Here is an 11665-nt window from a genome sequence, read left to right as displayed (position 1 = left end):
CTATATAGGATAAAGGGTTATCCTGTTTATGTCAAGTTGTATCAAGGGCCCTTTCTCAAGGCAGCTGAACTCCATAGATCTCTCCTCTACTTAACCTTCAAGGAAAATATGGTTAATAAAAACTAGGGCTGTGCGAAGCTTCGGGTGGTGATTCAATTTAAAGAAGATTCGACCCAATTCGGCGGCCGAATCTCTGAATCGGAATCAAATCAGGAGACCAATTAAAAGGTCTGAATTGACTTAAAGCTCTCTGAATCAATTTGGAAAAGATTTGGAAAGCTTCAGAGATTCAGGCATTCCCCGCTCGCTGATGCAGGGAACTGGATGCGGACTCCGTGCTGGTGTAGCAAAACCCCCAGTTTTTCTTTATTTTTTTTTATTATTTAAAATATAATCCCTCCCCTTCCCCTAACCATTTCTGACTTTCTCTCTGACCTCTCTATCCCTTATAAGTGATTACAAGTAATACTAGGTAAGCTAAGATATGTTCTTGTATGCTATTATTGTAATAAGCCCCTTTTTATATTGTAAATAGTGTTCGGTTATGTTTGTATTGATTTTTACTGCTTTATATTGTATTACATTGTATTCCTATAATTTTTGCGTTGATTTTTATTGTTTCATATTAATGCTGTATGGTTTAGGCCTGTGTCTGTAAAGTAATGTCAAGTAATATCAAGTTTCCATCTTGTAATATCAAGTCTCTATCTTGTGTCCCCTGCCTGGGCATACCCTATTGTAACTCCATTGTAACTGTGTGACTCATACCTACCTCTCCTATGTGAATTGGTTCCTGAATGAATGGGGATGGATAAGGGTGCTTGAGAGACAAAGGTAGTAGGTCTAAAAATAGTTCCCTCTGAATGACCGAACCATCAACTCGACAACCCAACCATCACCCTGCATTGACCCTCCCTGGCTCAAAATTTGGAAGACAAAGACTGCCACAGAAACCAGCCAACCCACCATTACAGACACCTGAAACTGCATGTCCCAACCTGGAATGCACATGCTTAGTATACCGGGGCATGCCCCCTGCCACTAGGGTCACAGAAGGTCTGCCCTTATAAAAGGGGGCAGTGAAGACAGACCCACTGGGAATGACATTTCCATCCGGACCAGACCAGCTTCACGTCATGCCACCTATCCACCCTAGAGGCCCTGTTGGACCCCCTGTGGATAACACCGAGCGCTGAAGGAGACTCCGACTGGCCATCAAGGATCAACTTTCACCCTGGGATAGGTAGACATTACCCGCACACTTCCTCCTACAATTTGGACCCTCTTTCTCTCTCTCCTCCTGGACTTCAGCCCCTGCACCAAGCCTCTTTAACCCTTACTGCCACTGTGTGTGCATGTGTATGTGTGGGTGCACAGGAACCAATAAGCCAGTATATTGTGTCACCATCTGTTCCAGTCCAATAAGCCTGTCATAACCCAATGATTTTAAGTGCCTCAGCACGATGGAATTTTCCCGCCACATGAGAGTCTCTGTGCACAGCACAAGTTTTCCTTTGCAACAGAAAACTCCGGTGCAAGAGAGTTCCCGCCATTCGTAAGCAAATTTATGTCCTATCATTGGCCGATTCTAAATTATTCCTACGTGGCAGCTAGCAATTGGCTTGTTAGCCGTATAAAATTCTATGCGACTTCCGCCTAAGTTGGAGAACTTTGAGCACGCTGCAGAGTGACTTAAGAGAATTCCTGACTCGTGGCAGAATGAATCGATAGCCTGATCAACTATCGATTTTTCTCCCCGTCGCCGAATGCTATCCCTCGACATACCCCTTTTCCTGCATGCCTGATTCGTTTACAAATTTGCTGGCCAGGGTTTTGCCAGCTGAAGCAACTTGTGTAATTATTTAAGCGATCAGACCACCTGCATCGCGGCTACTAGCGGCGTAAGTAAAGCCTTTTTGCAACCAATACGTTTTGTCTGCCCCTCCATTCACCAGCCCGCCCAACAGCCGAGCAATTTGTAGATCACCTCAAGTCGGCTCCGGCCATCTGAGACATGGCGACAAGGATGGGATTTAAGGGCATGGTGATGGAGACGAACCTAATTTGGTGCTGCCCTTGGCGCACCGGGACCCGCTGCATGGAAAATGCAAATGATTTATGGGCGCATATCGCTTACCACCAGGCGGTCGAAGGGGATGAATGAAATATTGACGGCTACTTCTCCTTAAAAAAAGAAGCGGCGGTCATAAAAGAGTGGAGAACAAAGCTATCCCTTGGGGAGTTCGGGTGTATAATGGGGAGCGACCGGGTCTACTATTGACCCCCGGAGGAAACATCGGCCATATCCCTAGCCAGGGTGAAAGCGCGGAAGGCAGAAAAGCTGACCCCCGCTCACGAGTTTGCCCAATGCACCCGATACCTGAGGGAAGGAGGGGAACCCACCCCAATGGACTGGTTCAACTGTCTGGATTTGGTGCCTGGGTCGCGGGGTCATGAGCTCCTCATTCAGCTCCGGGAGGATCTGGAGACCAAGGGCCATCACACGACCAGATGGGGTTTAACCAAGTGGAAAAAGGGAAAAATGATGAATGTGTTGTTCCGTTCAGTAGCGGGTCTACTAAGGGAATATGCAAATTTGGAGGTTCAACTGCATACGGCGGGCAAGGAGTCGCTGGAGCGGACGGCGGAGAACTCCAGAGTAACACTTATCAATAGTGCCGGCCACATGGCGCCGCTGATAGAAAATGGCGCCAAGAGAAATGCGAGCTGTCCGGAGAACCCGGAAAAGAGGGGCGGAGCTTCGGAAGAACCGACGCGAATCCTCCTAGCAACCTCGCCCCCTGAGGTGATGTCATTCCCAATGGCCCTGCCTCCTTGCCACGGGGAGGGGGCAATGGGAGGAGGAATGTATCCAGCGCTCCTCCCCGAAGAATTTAACTCTCTCTCTGCCGCAGCTCACCCAGTAGCTATGATGAAGCGTTTTGCAGATGAAGAAGGTACCACGCGTACCACTGTTACCTCTCGCACACGCACTCGACCAGAAATACAGGAACTTTGCAGGGAATCTAAAATAAAACCGGAAGAGACTTTGGCCATGTGGCTGGGGCGACTAATAGTAGAATTCGGGTCTGACATATTGGACAAGGAAGAAGCAAGTGCCCTGACCCGACAAGTGGAGTGGAGCGGGGGGCATGCTACTGATCTGAACATGGTCACAGACAGTACACACTGGCCCATCCCACTCCCGGCGCTTGTAGTGGGACAGGTAACCCACAAATTCCACGCCTGGCATGAGGGTCGCCCGCAGAAGGCCACTGAGGAACAACTTCTCTTGGCCATAATTGGGGTGTCATATCTTTCATGGAGCCCAAGAGCGAATCCAATGGGGCTAACAGCAACCCAACGCAAGGAGAAATGGACTCATCGCCACCTATCAGACCCCGGGGCAATTCCAACGCCTTTGGAAGCTATAGATGCCTGTGTAGAGGTATATGGAGGGACAAATACTGTTACGCTCTGACTCTTTCTGAACCCTATGGCGGGTCAGCCAGTAGGAAATTTCTTGGGCCATCTCCCACAACTGCAGGCGCTCATGAAACAAAGTGAAGGAACTTCTAATGATGTAAAAGACCGATCTTCGGCGTACCCAGTCGAAGCACTGAGACCAAGACATCAAGAATTTAACCCCCGGCGAGAGCTATGGTGGTCACCTCAAAGAACATTAGAGGAAAAGAACATGTTTGGGTTCCTTCTCAGTCTTTCTGGACTCACGAAACAGCAACTGCGTATTTTGGGGGATAAGACCCAACACTGTCTGACCGAAGCATTAGGATACAAGTTCAAGGAACAACCGAAAAACGAGTAATGGCTGTCGGCTCTGCCGGCGGCCTTCTCCAACTCAAACCTGACCCCACTGACCCTCGTCCTTACGCCGAACTTACTGTCTACGACCCTGCTGATCCAGATGACCAACAACGAGTACTCTTCCTCCTCGATACTAGAGCTCAAGTTAATGTAATTATCTCAACGATACCCCACCAGAAAACCACCAAAACAATTAAGGTACAAGGACTTAACGCTATTGCAGTCACAACAAAAGTCAAATTCTTAGTCCAAGGTCATCAATACGCTCTAGAGGCCATGCTAGGGGGCATCAACATTCTAGGAATCCCGGGGATTAAAGCGCTTGACCTTAAAGAACAAGTGCTACAAGCATTACCCATTATTATCCCAGAGCAGGATTGGCATCGACCAACGCTTCATAACATCTCCACCTGGCGGTATCGACCAATCCCAACCAAGGGTCCCCTAAAAAAGTCCCTTACTGACCTCCTGCGGCGACTCGAGCAACGAGGTTGTATTAAAACCGTAACTGCTAGCACCTACCTGTCACCAGGATGGGGAGTCGCGAAACCTGGAAAACCCAACGAAGCCCGGCTAGTCATCGATTATAGGGAGGCCAACAAAAGATGTCAAGTACTTCAACAACCTAATCCTTCTACTCTACCACAATGCATGTTTGAGATGGCTCAATTCCAGTGAAGTAAGTGGGTCGGGGTTACACTGGATTTAAAAAACATGTTCTTTTCAATTCCGATAACTGACCCTGAAGGAGTACTAAATATGTGCATTGATGGCACTATGTACAGATGGACGGTTTGCCCGCAGGGGTATCGCAACGCTCCGTCGCTGGCTACTGGTGCCATGAACAATACCCTGAAGAATTTTCATGCCTCACATTCTCTTCCCCCAGAGGAGGAATTAAGAATCTGGAGTTATGTCAATGACATTGCTATCATGGGTCGTGATAGTTCCATCGTTATTAATATAGTTAACCAACTAGTCGCTCACCTTCAGAGTGAAGGATGGACGATCAACTAGCAAAAGTCATGCCTACATCCTGGAGATGACATCATGTTCCTCGGCACCCGATATATTGGTTCCATCCGCCACTGAATCTCACATGATGGTCCTAACATCAATCCATTAAAGACGTTCCTCCCTGTTACTAAGAGACACTTTCAACAGCTTTTAGGTCACTTAAAATAGTACCGGCATTATGTTGAACCCAGTCATTTGGTGCTCCTTACTAAATTACAGTGACAGATCCATGACAAATCCCGAAAATCCACACCTTGGACGGAAGGAGATCAGTGGAACCTACTTCGCCTGTTAGCCACGGTTAAAAACACACAGCTCCACGCAATCGATCTTGGTGAGCCATTAATCGTAGCCCTTGGGTTCACCACAAACCACGTGTGGGCTGTTGTGCACAACCCTCGCGATAAGCTAGTATACGCTGCCCATAAGACGCTTCAAGCGGCACAACATTGGTATGGAGCTATAGGGAAAATCCTCCTAGCTGGACAACTAGTGGAGCCATTAGCAAGGGGGCATGGGACACTATGCACTCCCGATGCCACATTGTTACCCTTGCTGGATGCGGAAAAAGTCGACCCACATTTTCAGGGGGAGCCTAAAACGTGGAATACGTTGGTGCTTACCCACCATTACAACTGGCAGTGCTGGAAGTTTGAAGATACAATGCCCAATCCTAGCCCAGGAGATGAGGAAAAGGTCCCTACACTGTATGGAACTTCTGCCCCGGCGTGGATGGCTTCAGATGGAACCTCCCGACATGGCGGAGGCTATGGGCACTATTGCAAGGCTTGTCACGATAAGGAAATATTTCAAGCCTACCCGGATGACAACTCGGCCCCAAAATGTGAATTGTTAGGATTCCTCAAGGTACTGGAGCATTGTCTGACACATCATGACGATACGCTCCCAGTTCCAATCATCGCAATTGACTCTCAGTACATTTACAAGATTCTTACTGGTACAGCCCTTCCCACCGAAAATTTGGATGATTGGCAAGACATCTGGAAAACGTTAACTAAATTTGCACGGCTCCCGTTGGTTAGGCACACTAAGTCACACCGTTCGGACACTGACCCAGTGCATGAGGTCATTGATAGACTCTTAGAAGACCCACTTCGAACCGACGTAGTATTACCCATTTCCACTAACTCTGGTACTGAAGTAAGTCCGTTCCTTGCGTGGCTTCATGAAAATTGGGGTCACCCGGGACCGCGAGCTTGCCATCAACGTTTTTGCCAAACCATTACGGAGCCGGCCTCGTATGGAGTTTGGCATGATTGGGAAAAGGTAGCTCAGGCCTGTGAGATATGTGCTAAGGAGAAGTGTCATCGAACCAAACATCAGCTTGGAGCTTTCGACTCTTCGCAGTTCCAGGCAGGAGAAGTCTGGCAGGAAGATCTGCTAGGACCCCTCCCAGGGTCTAAGCCGCCAAATAAAGGATTAGTCGTTGTTGACTTGGGAACAAGACAGTTACAAGTCATTCCCTTACGAAAAAGCAATGCCACTGCTGTTGTTTCTGCTTTAACTGCTGTATTTGCCACCTGGCAACCTCCTCATGAGATTCAGTCTGATGGGGGACCCCCTTTTAATTCTAATGCTCTAGACAAATTTGCTCGTCTTCACAATGTAGCATGGCATCTCCATCTGCCGTACCACCCGCAGTCCAATGGCATTGTAGAAAGACATATAGGCCTATACAAAGAACAACTTCGTCTCAGAGGGGGAGGGACATTTAAAAACTGGACTAAATTCAATCATGATGTTCTCATCTCACTGAACACCGCAAAAACGTTATGGGACAAAGCTAATGTCAAAAAACCTCTACCTTGGGAACCTAAATTCCAACCAGATGAGTTAGTGTGGGTATCAATACCACACCCCCGCCAATCTCATCCACAAGTTCACAAAGGAACAGTTCTATGATCAGGACAGTACCCTAATACCTATTCTGTCCTATTAGAGGAGAAGCCCGATCGTCCCCCTATTATCGTTCATCACAACTGGATGACTCATCGTTCCGACGTTCACCTAGTATCTTTATAGTAAATTCAATTACGAGTCTCTTTTGTTTTGTTTTGTTGTTGTTTTCTTTCTTTACAGGCCTGACCTCAACAAAGCAGTAATCTACAGCTGCTCGATTGTGAGATCCGTCGAGCACCCAACTGCGGTTCCTTTGAGTCAACGTAGTGACGGCTATGGAGGGGGCACCGAGGCAGCGAATGTCCGCAGGGCCAGAACTCATAGATTCATAGATGTTAGGGTCGGAAGGGACATCAATAGATCATTGAGTCCGACCCCCTGCATAAGCAGGAAAGAGTGCTGGGTCTAGATGACCCCAGCTAGATAATCATCTAACCTCCTCTTGAAGACCCCCAGGGTAGGGGAGAGCACCACCTCCCTTGGGAGCCCGTTCCAGACCCTGGCCACTCTAACTGTGAAGAAATTCCTCCTAATGTCCAATCTAAATCTGCTCTCTGCTAGCTTGTGGCCATTATTTCTTGTAACCCCCAGGGGCGCCTTGGTGAATAAATCCTCACCAATTCCCTTCTGTGCCCCTGTGATGAACTTATAGGCAGCCACAAGGTTGCCTCTCAACCTTCTCTTGCGGAGGCTGAAAAGATCCAGTTTCTCTAGTCTCTCCTTGTAGGGCTTGGTCTGCAAGCCCTTAACCATACGAGTGGCCCTTCTCTGGACCCTCTCCAGGTTATGCTCATCCCTCTTGAATTGCGGCGCCCAGAATTGCACGCAGTACTCCAACTGCGGTCTGACCAGCGCCCAATAGAGGGGAAGTATCACCTCTTTGGATCTATTCGTCATGCATCTGCTGATGCACGATAAAGTGCCATTGGCTTTTTTGATGGCTTCGTCACACTGCTGACTCATGTTCATCTTGGAGTCCACTAGGACTCCAAGATCTCTTTCCACTTCCGTGCCACCCAGCAGATCATTCCCTAGGCTGTAGGTGTGCTGGACATTCTTCCTCCCTAGGTGCAGCACTTTGCATTTCTCCTTGTTGAACTGCATTCTGTTGTTTTCTGCCCACTTGTCCAACCTGTCCAGATCTGCTTGCAGCTGTTCCCTGCCCTCCGGCGTGTCCACATCTCCCCATAGCTTTGTGTCATCTGCAAACTTGGACAGAGTACATTTCACTCCCTTGTCCAAGTCACTGATGAAGACATTAAAGAGTATCGGTCCAAGGACCGAGCCCTGCGGGACCCCACTGCCCACATCCTTCCAGGTCAAAACTGATCCATCCATCACGACTCTCTGGGTGCGACCTTCCAGCCAATTCGCCACCCACCGGACTGTGTAGTCATCCAAGTCACAGCCTCTTAACTTGTTCACCAGTACGGGGTGGGATACCGTATCGAAGGCCTTCCTGAAGTCTAAGGCATTCTTGAAGTCTTCCTGAACTCTCTCTGGTGCTGCTCCTCTCTCATTTCTGCTGCAGTGTATTAGTTAGACCTGTTGTTGATCTGTACGTAACAGCAGTTTGGGGGAAGAATGTCACATTAAAATGTATGATTGACATGAATGAAACCATAATACAAGTTTCATGGGAAAAGATATATGATAAAAATGCACAAACTATTGTTGTGCATTATCCCGAATATGGGGTCTCTGTTCAAAGAAAATGCCACGGGAGGGTGTTGTCTAGAAGTTCTTCGCCCATTGATGCAACGATTAGTCTGCATAATGTGAGTTTCTATGATGAAGGAAAGTATATATGCAAAGTAACTACATTCCCATTGGGAAATACACAATAGTTAACAATTGTAACTGTACTTGTTGAGCCCACTGTAAGTTTTACCAAGGGGCCAAATTCTCTGATAGATGATGGAAAGTGGGCAGTGGCAGCCATTTGTACAGCAGCTACTGGGAAACCCGCTGCAAATATAAGTTGGGAAGGAGACTTTGGTAAAATGGAATATAATTCAATTTCCTTTCCAAATAGAATGGTAACAGTTATAAGCCGATATAAGATCATTCCCACTAAATTCGCGAGGGGAAGGCGTATAACTTGTATTGTGAACCACCCAGCTTTAAACAAAGAAATAAAATACTCTCACGTACATCCAATGTGCCCCTGAAGTATCAATAACTGGTTATGATGGAAATTGGGTTTTCAGTGGAAAAATTGTTCAGCTTAAGTGCAATGTTAATTCTAATCCGCCACCTATAAAAGTCACCTGGACCAGGCTAGATGAACAGTGGCCTGTGGGTTTAGTATCCGTGAGTGATACGCTATATTTCAGTGGCCCATTAGCCTATGAATACATTGGAACCTATATTTGTAGGGTAACAAATTCCATTGGTCAAAGAAGCGATCGACAAACTGTCCATATATTAGATCCTTCTATTATTACTACACAATCATCCACGGTTCCATGGTATCCTTTAACTAATAACGTTACAAGTTTGGCATCAGCCTTAACCTTAACAGCGATGCAGGAAGGCAATTGGGGTACCATTATCGGTAGTGTAATGGGTGGAGCTTTCTTTCTAATATTTGTAAGCATTTTAGTTGGGGTTATCTGTTACAAAAGAAGGAGAATGTTCCGTGGCAACTATGTCATTGAGGACCACACTCCGTCGACTGACACAGAGGAAGAGTCTCAAGTAGATGTTTCCCAGTCAGCTGATGATTAATAATTATTGTCATAGGTTCAAGTTGTTATATTTTATAGTTTGTTAGAGACCAGTCTATAAAGTTATTTGTATATATATATATATATATATATATATATATATATATATATATATATATATATATATTGTTACTTAAGCATTGCAAAACCAACGAGTCCTTAGACAAACTTTACTTGAGGCACATTCATGTGTTTAAAATTCCAGCTGTGCCATTAGCAAGGGGGCATGTCATAACCCAATGATTTTAAGTGCCTCGGCACAATGGAATTTTCCCGCCACATGAGAGTCTCTGTGCACAGCAAAAGTTTTCTGTTGCAATAGAAAACTCCGGTGCAAGAGAGTTCCCGCCATTCGTATGCAAATTTATGTCCTATCATTGGCTGATTCTAAATTATTCCTACGTGGTGGCTAGCGATTGGCTTGTTAGCCGTATAAAATTCTGTGCAACTTCCGCCCAAGTCGGAGAACTTTGAACACGCAGCAGAGTGACTTAAGAGAATTCCTGACTCGTGGCAGAGCGAATTGATAGCCTGATCAACTATCGATTTTTCTCCCCGTTGCCGAACGCTATCCCTCGATGTACCCCTTTTCCTTCATGCCTGGTTCGTTTACGGATTCGCTGGCCCGGGTTTTGCCAGCTGGAGCAACTTGTGTAATTATTTAAGCGATCGGACCACCTGCGTCACGGCTACTAGCGGCGTAAGTAAAGCCTTTTTGCAACCAATACGTTTTGTCTGCCTCTCCATTCACCAGCCCGCCCAACGGCTGAGCAATTTGTAGATCACCTCAAGTCAGCTTCGGCCGTCTGAGACAAAACCCACTGTTAATTTTGAACCCGAGTTGGGTTTTCTCCTACTGACCTCCCAGCCCTACTCCAATTCCTGCTCTCTGCCCCTCTGATCTTCCTCTCCTGTCTCTCTCTCTGCCCTTGCCTTCTCCCCAATCCCAGTCTCTTCTTGCCTTCTCCCCCTGATCTTTCCTGTCTCTCTTTCCGTTCCCCTACTTCCCGTCTCTGCACTGCTGCCTCTGTGATCTCTCTGTGTCTCCTTCTGTTCCTAGCTTTCTGTTTCTGCCCCACTGCCTCCTCTTTCTTTCTGATCTTTCTCTGTCTTCCTCTGTTCCCTGACTTCCCATCTCTACCCTGCTGTCCTTGTGATCTCTCTCTGTGTCTCCTTCTGTTCCTAGCTTTCCATCTTTGCTTCCTGGAGCCCTACCCCCTGGCTTCCTGATCTGCCTCGAGTTCTTCTCTGGCTCCCAGAACCTGCTGTCACTCCCTGCTGCCTCTCCAGCTTCCCCCCCAGAGCCCCTACAGTCTCTGCTGGCAGCCAGAGCCCTCCTGCAGCTCCTGGCACTGGCAGCCCCTCCCTCCATAGCTTCCTGAGCTCCCCAGCAATCACTCTCCAGCACCTGCAGTTTCCTGAGCCAGCTCCCAGTTCCCCCTTAGACCCTCCAGTTCACCCCAGTCCCAGTTTCCCTCTCCCCACCTACCTTTTGGCTCCCCTGCAGCTCCCGCTCCAGTCCCAGCCTCTGTGCCAGCTTCTTTCTGGCATCACTCCCCTGTTCTTCAGGCTTTGGGCATTGTCCTCACATTAATTAACCTAAAGTAACTCCAATTTTCAGTCCCTCAGCCAGCTTCTCTCTAGTCTACTGGTTCTAATCCTGGTTCTAGCAACTTTCACTCCCTACACTTTCACTCTGTCACCTTAACCTTCCCCCAGGTATCCCAAACACACACATACATATTGTACCATCCAAGTTAGGAACTCACCTGTGTGTATGTGTAGGTGGGTGGTATGTGTGTGAAGTGGTGAATATATATATATGTCATCGTGTATGATATATGAATTAGGGATCTGGGTGTGTGGGTATTGAAAATTTATTTTTGCTTAACTTTTGGTTTGTATAGTGTGTAGGTGCTTGAATTGGTGATAGGTGTGCATGTGCCTAGGCAGGTCATTTTGGATGTGTATGTGCCTGAGTTGGTAGTGGGGTGTATGTGCCTAGTGGGGGGTGTATGTACCTAATTGATTTGTGTGTTTATATGTGCAATTGTGTTACACTCTCCCATGTAACAGCACAATTTTGAGATCCTGAGAGTTGGCCTGGCACCACAGGACAACACTGGTAAGTGTGGGGTGTGGGAAGGCAGGGCTGGAGGAGGGGAGAGAGGACT

This window comes from Alligator mississippiensis, chromosome 5, assembly GCF_030867095.1.
Source record: "Alligator mississippiensis isolate rAllMis1 chromosome 5, rAllMis1, whole genome shotgun sequence".
NCBI lineage: Eukaryota > Metazoa > Chordata > Crocodylia > Alligatoridae > Alligator > Alligator mississippiensis.
Note: the sequence above shows the minus strand (reverse complement) of the source record.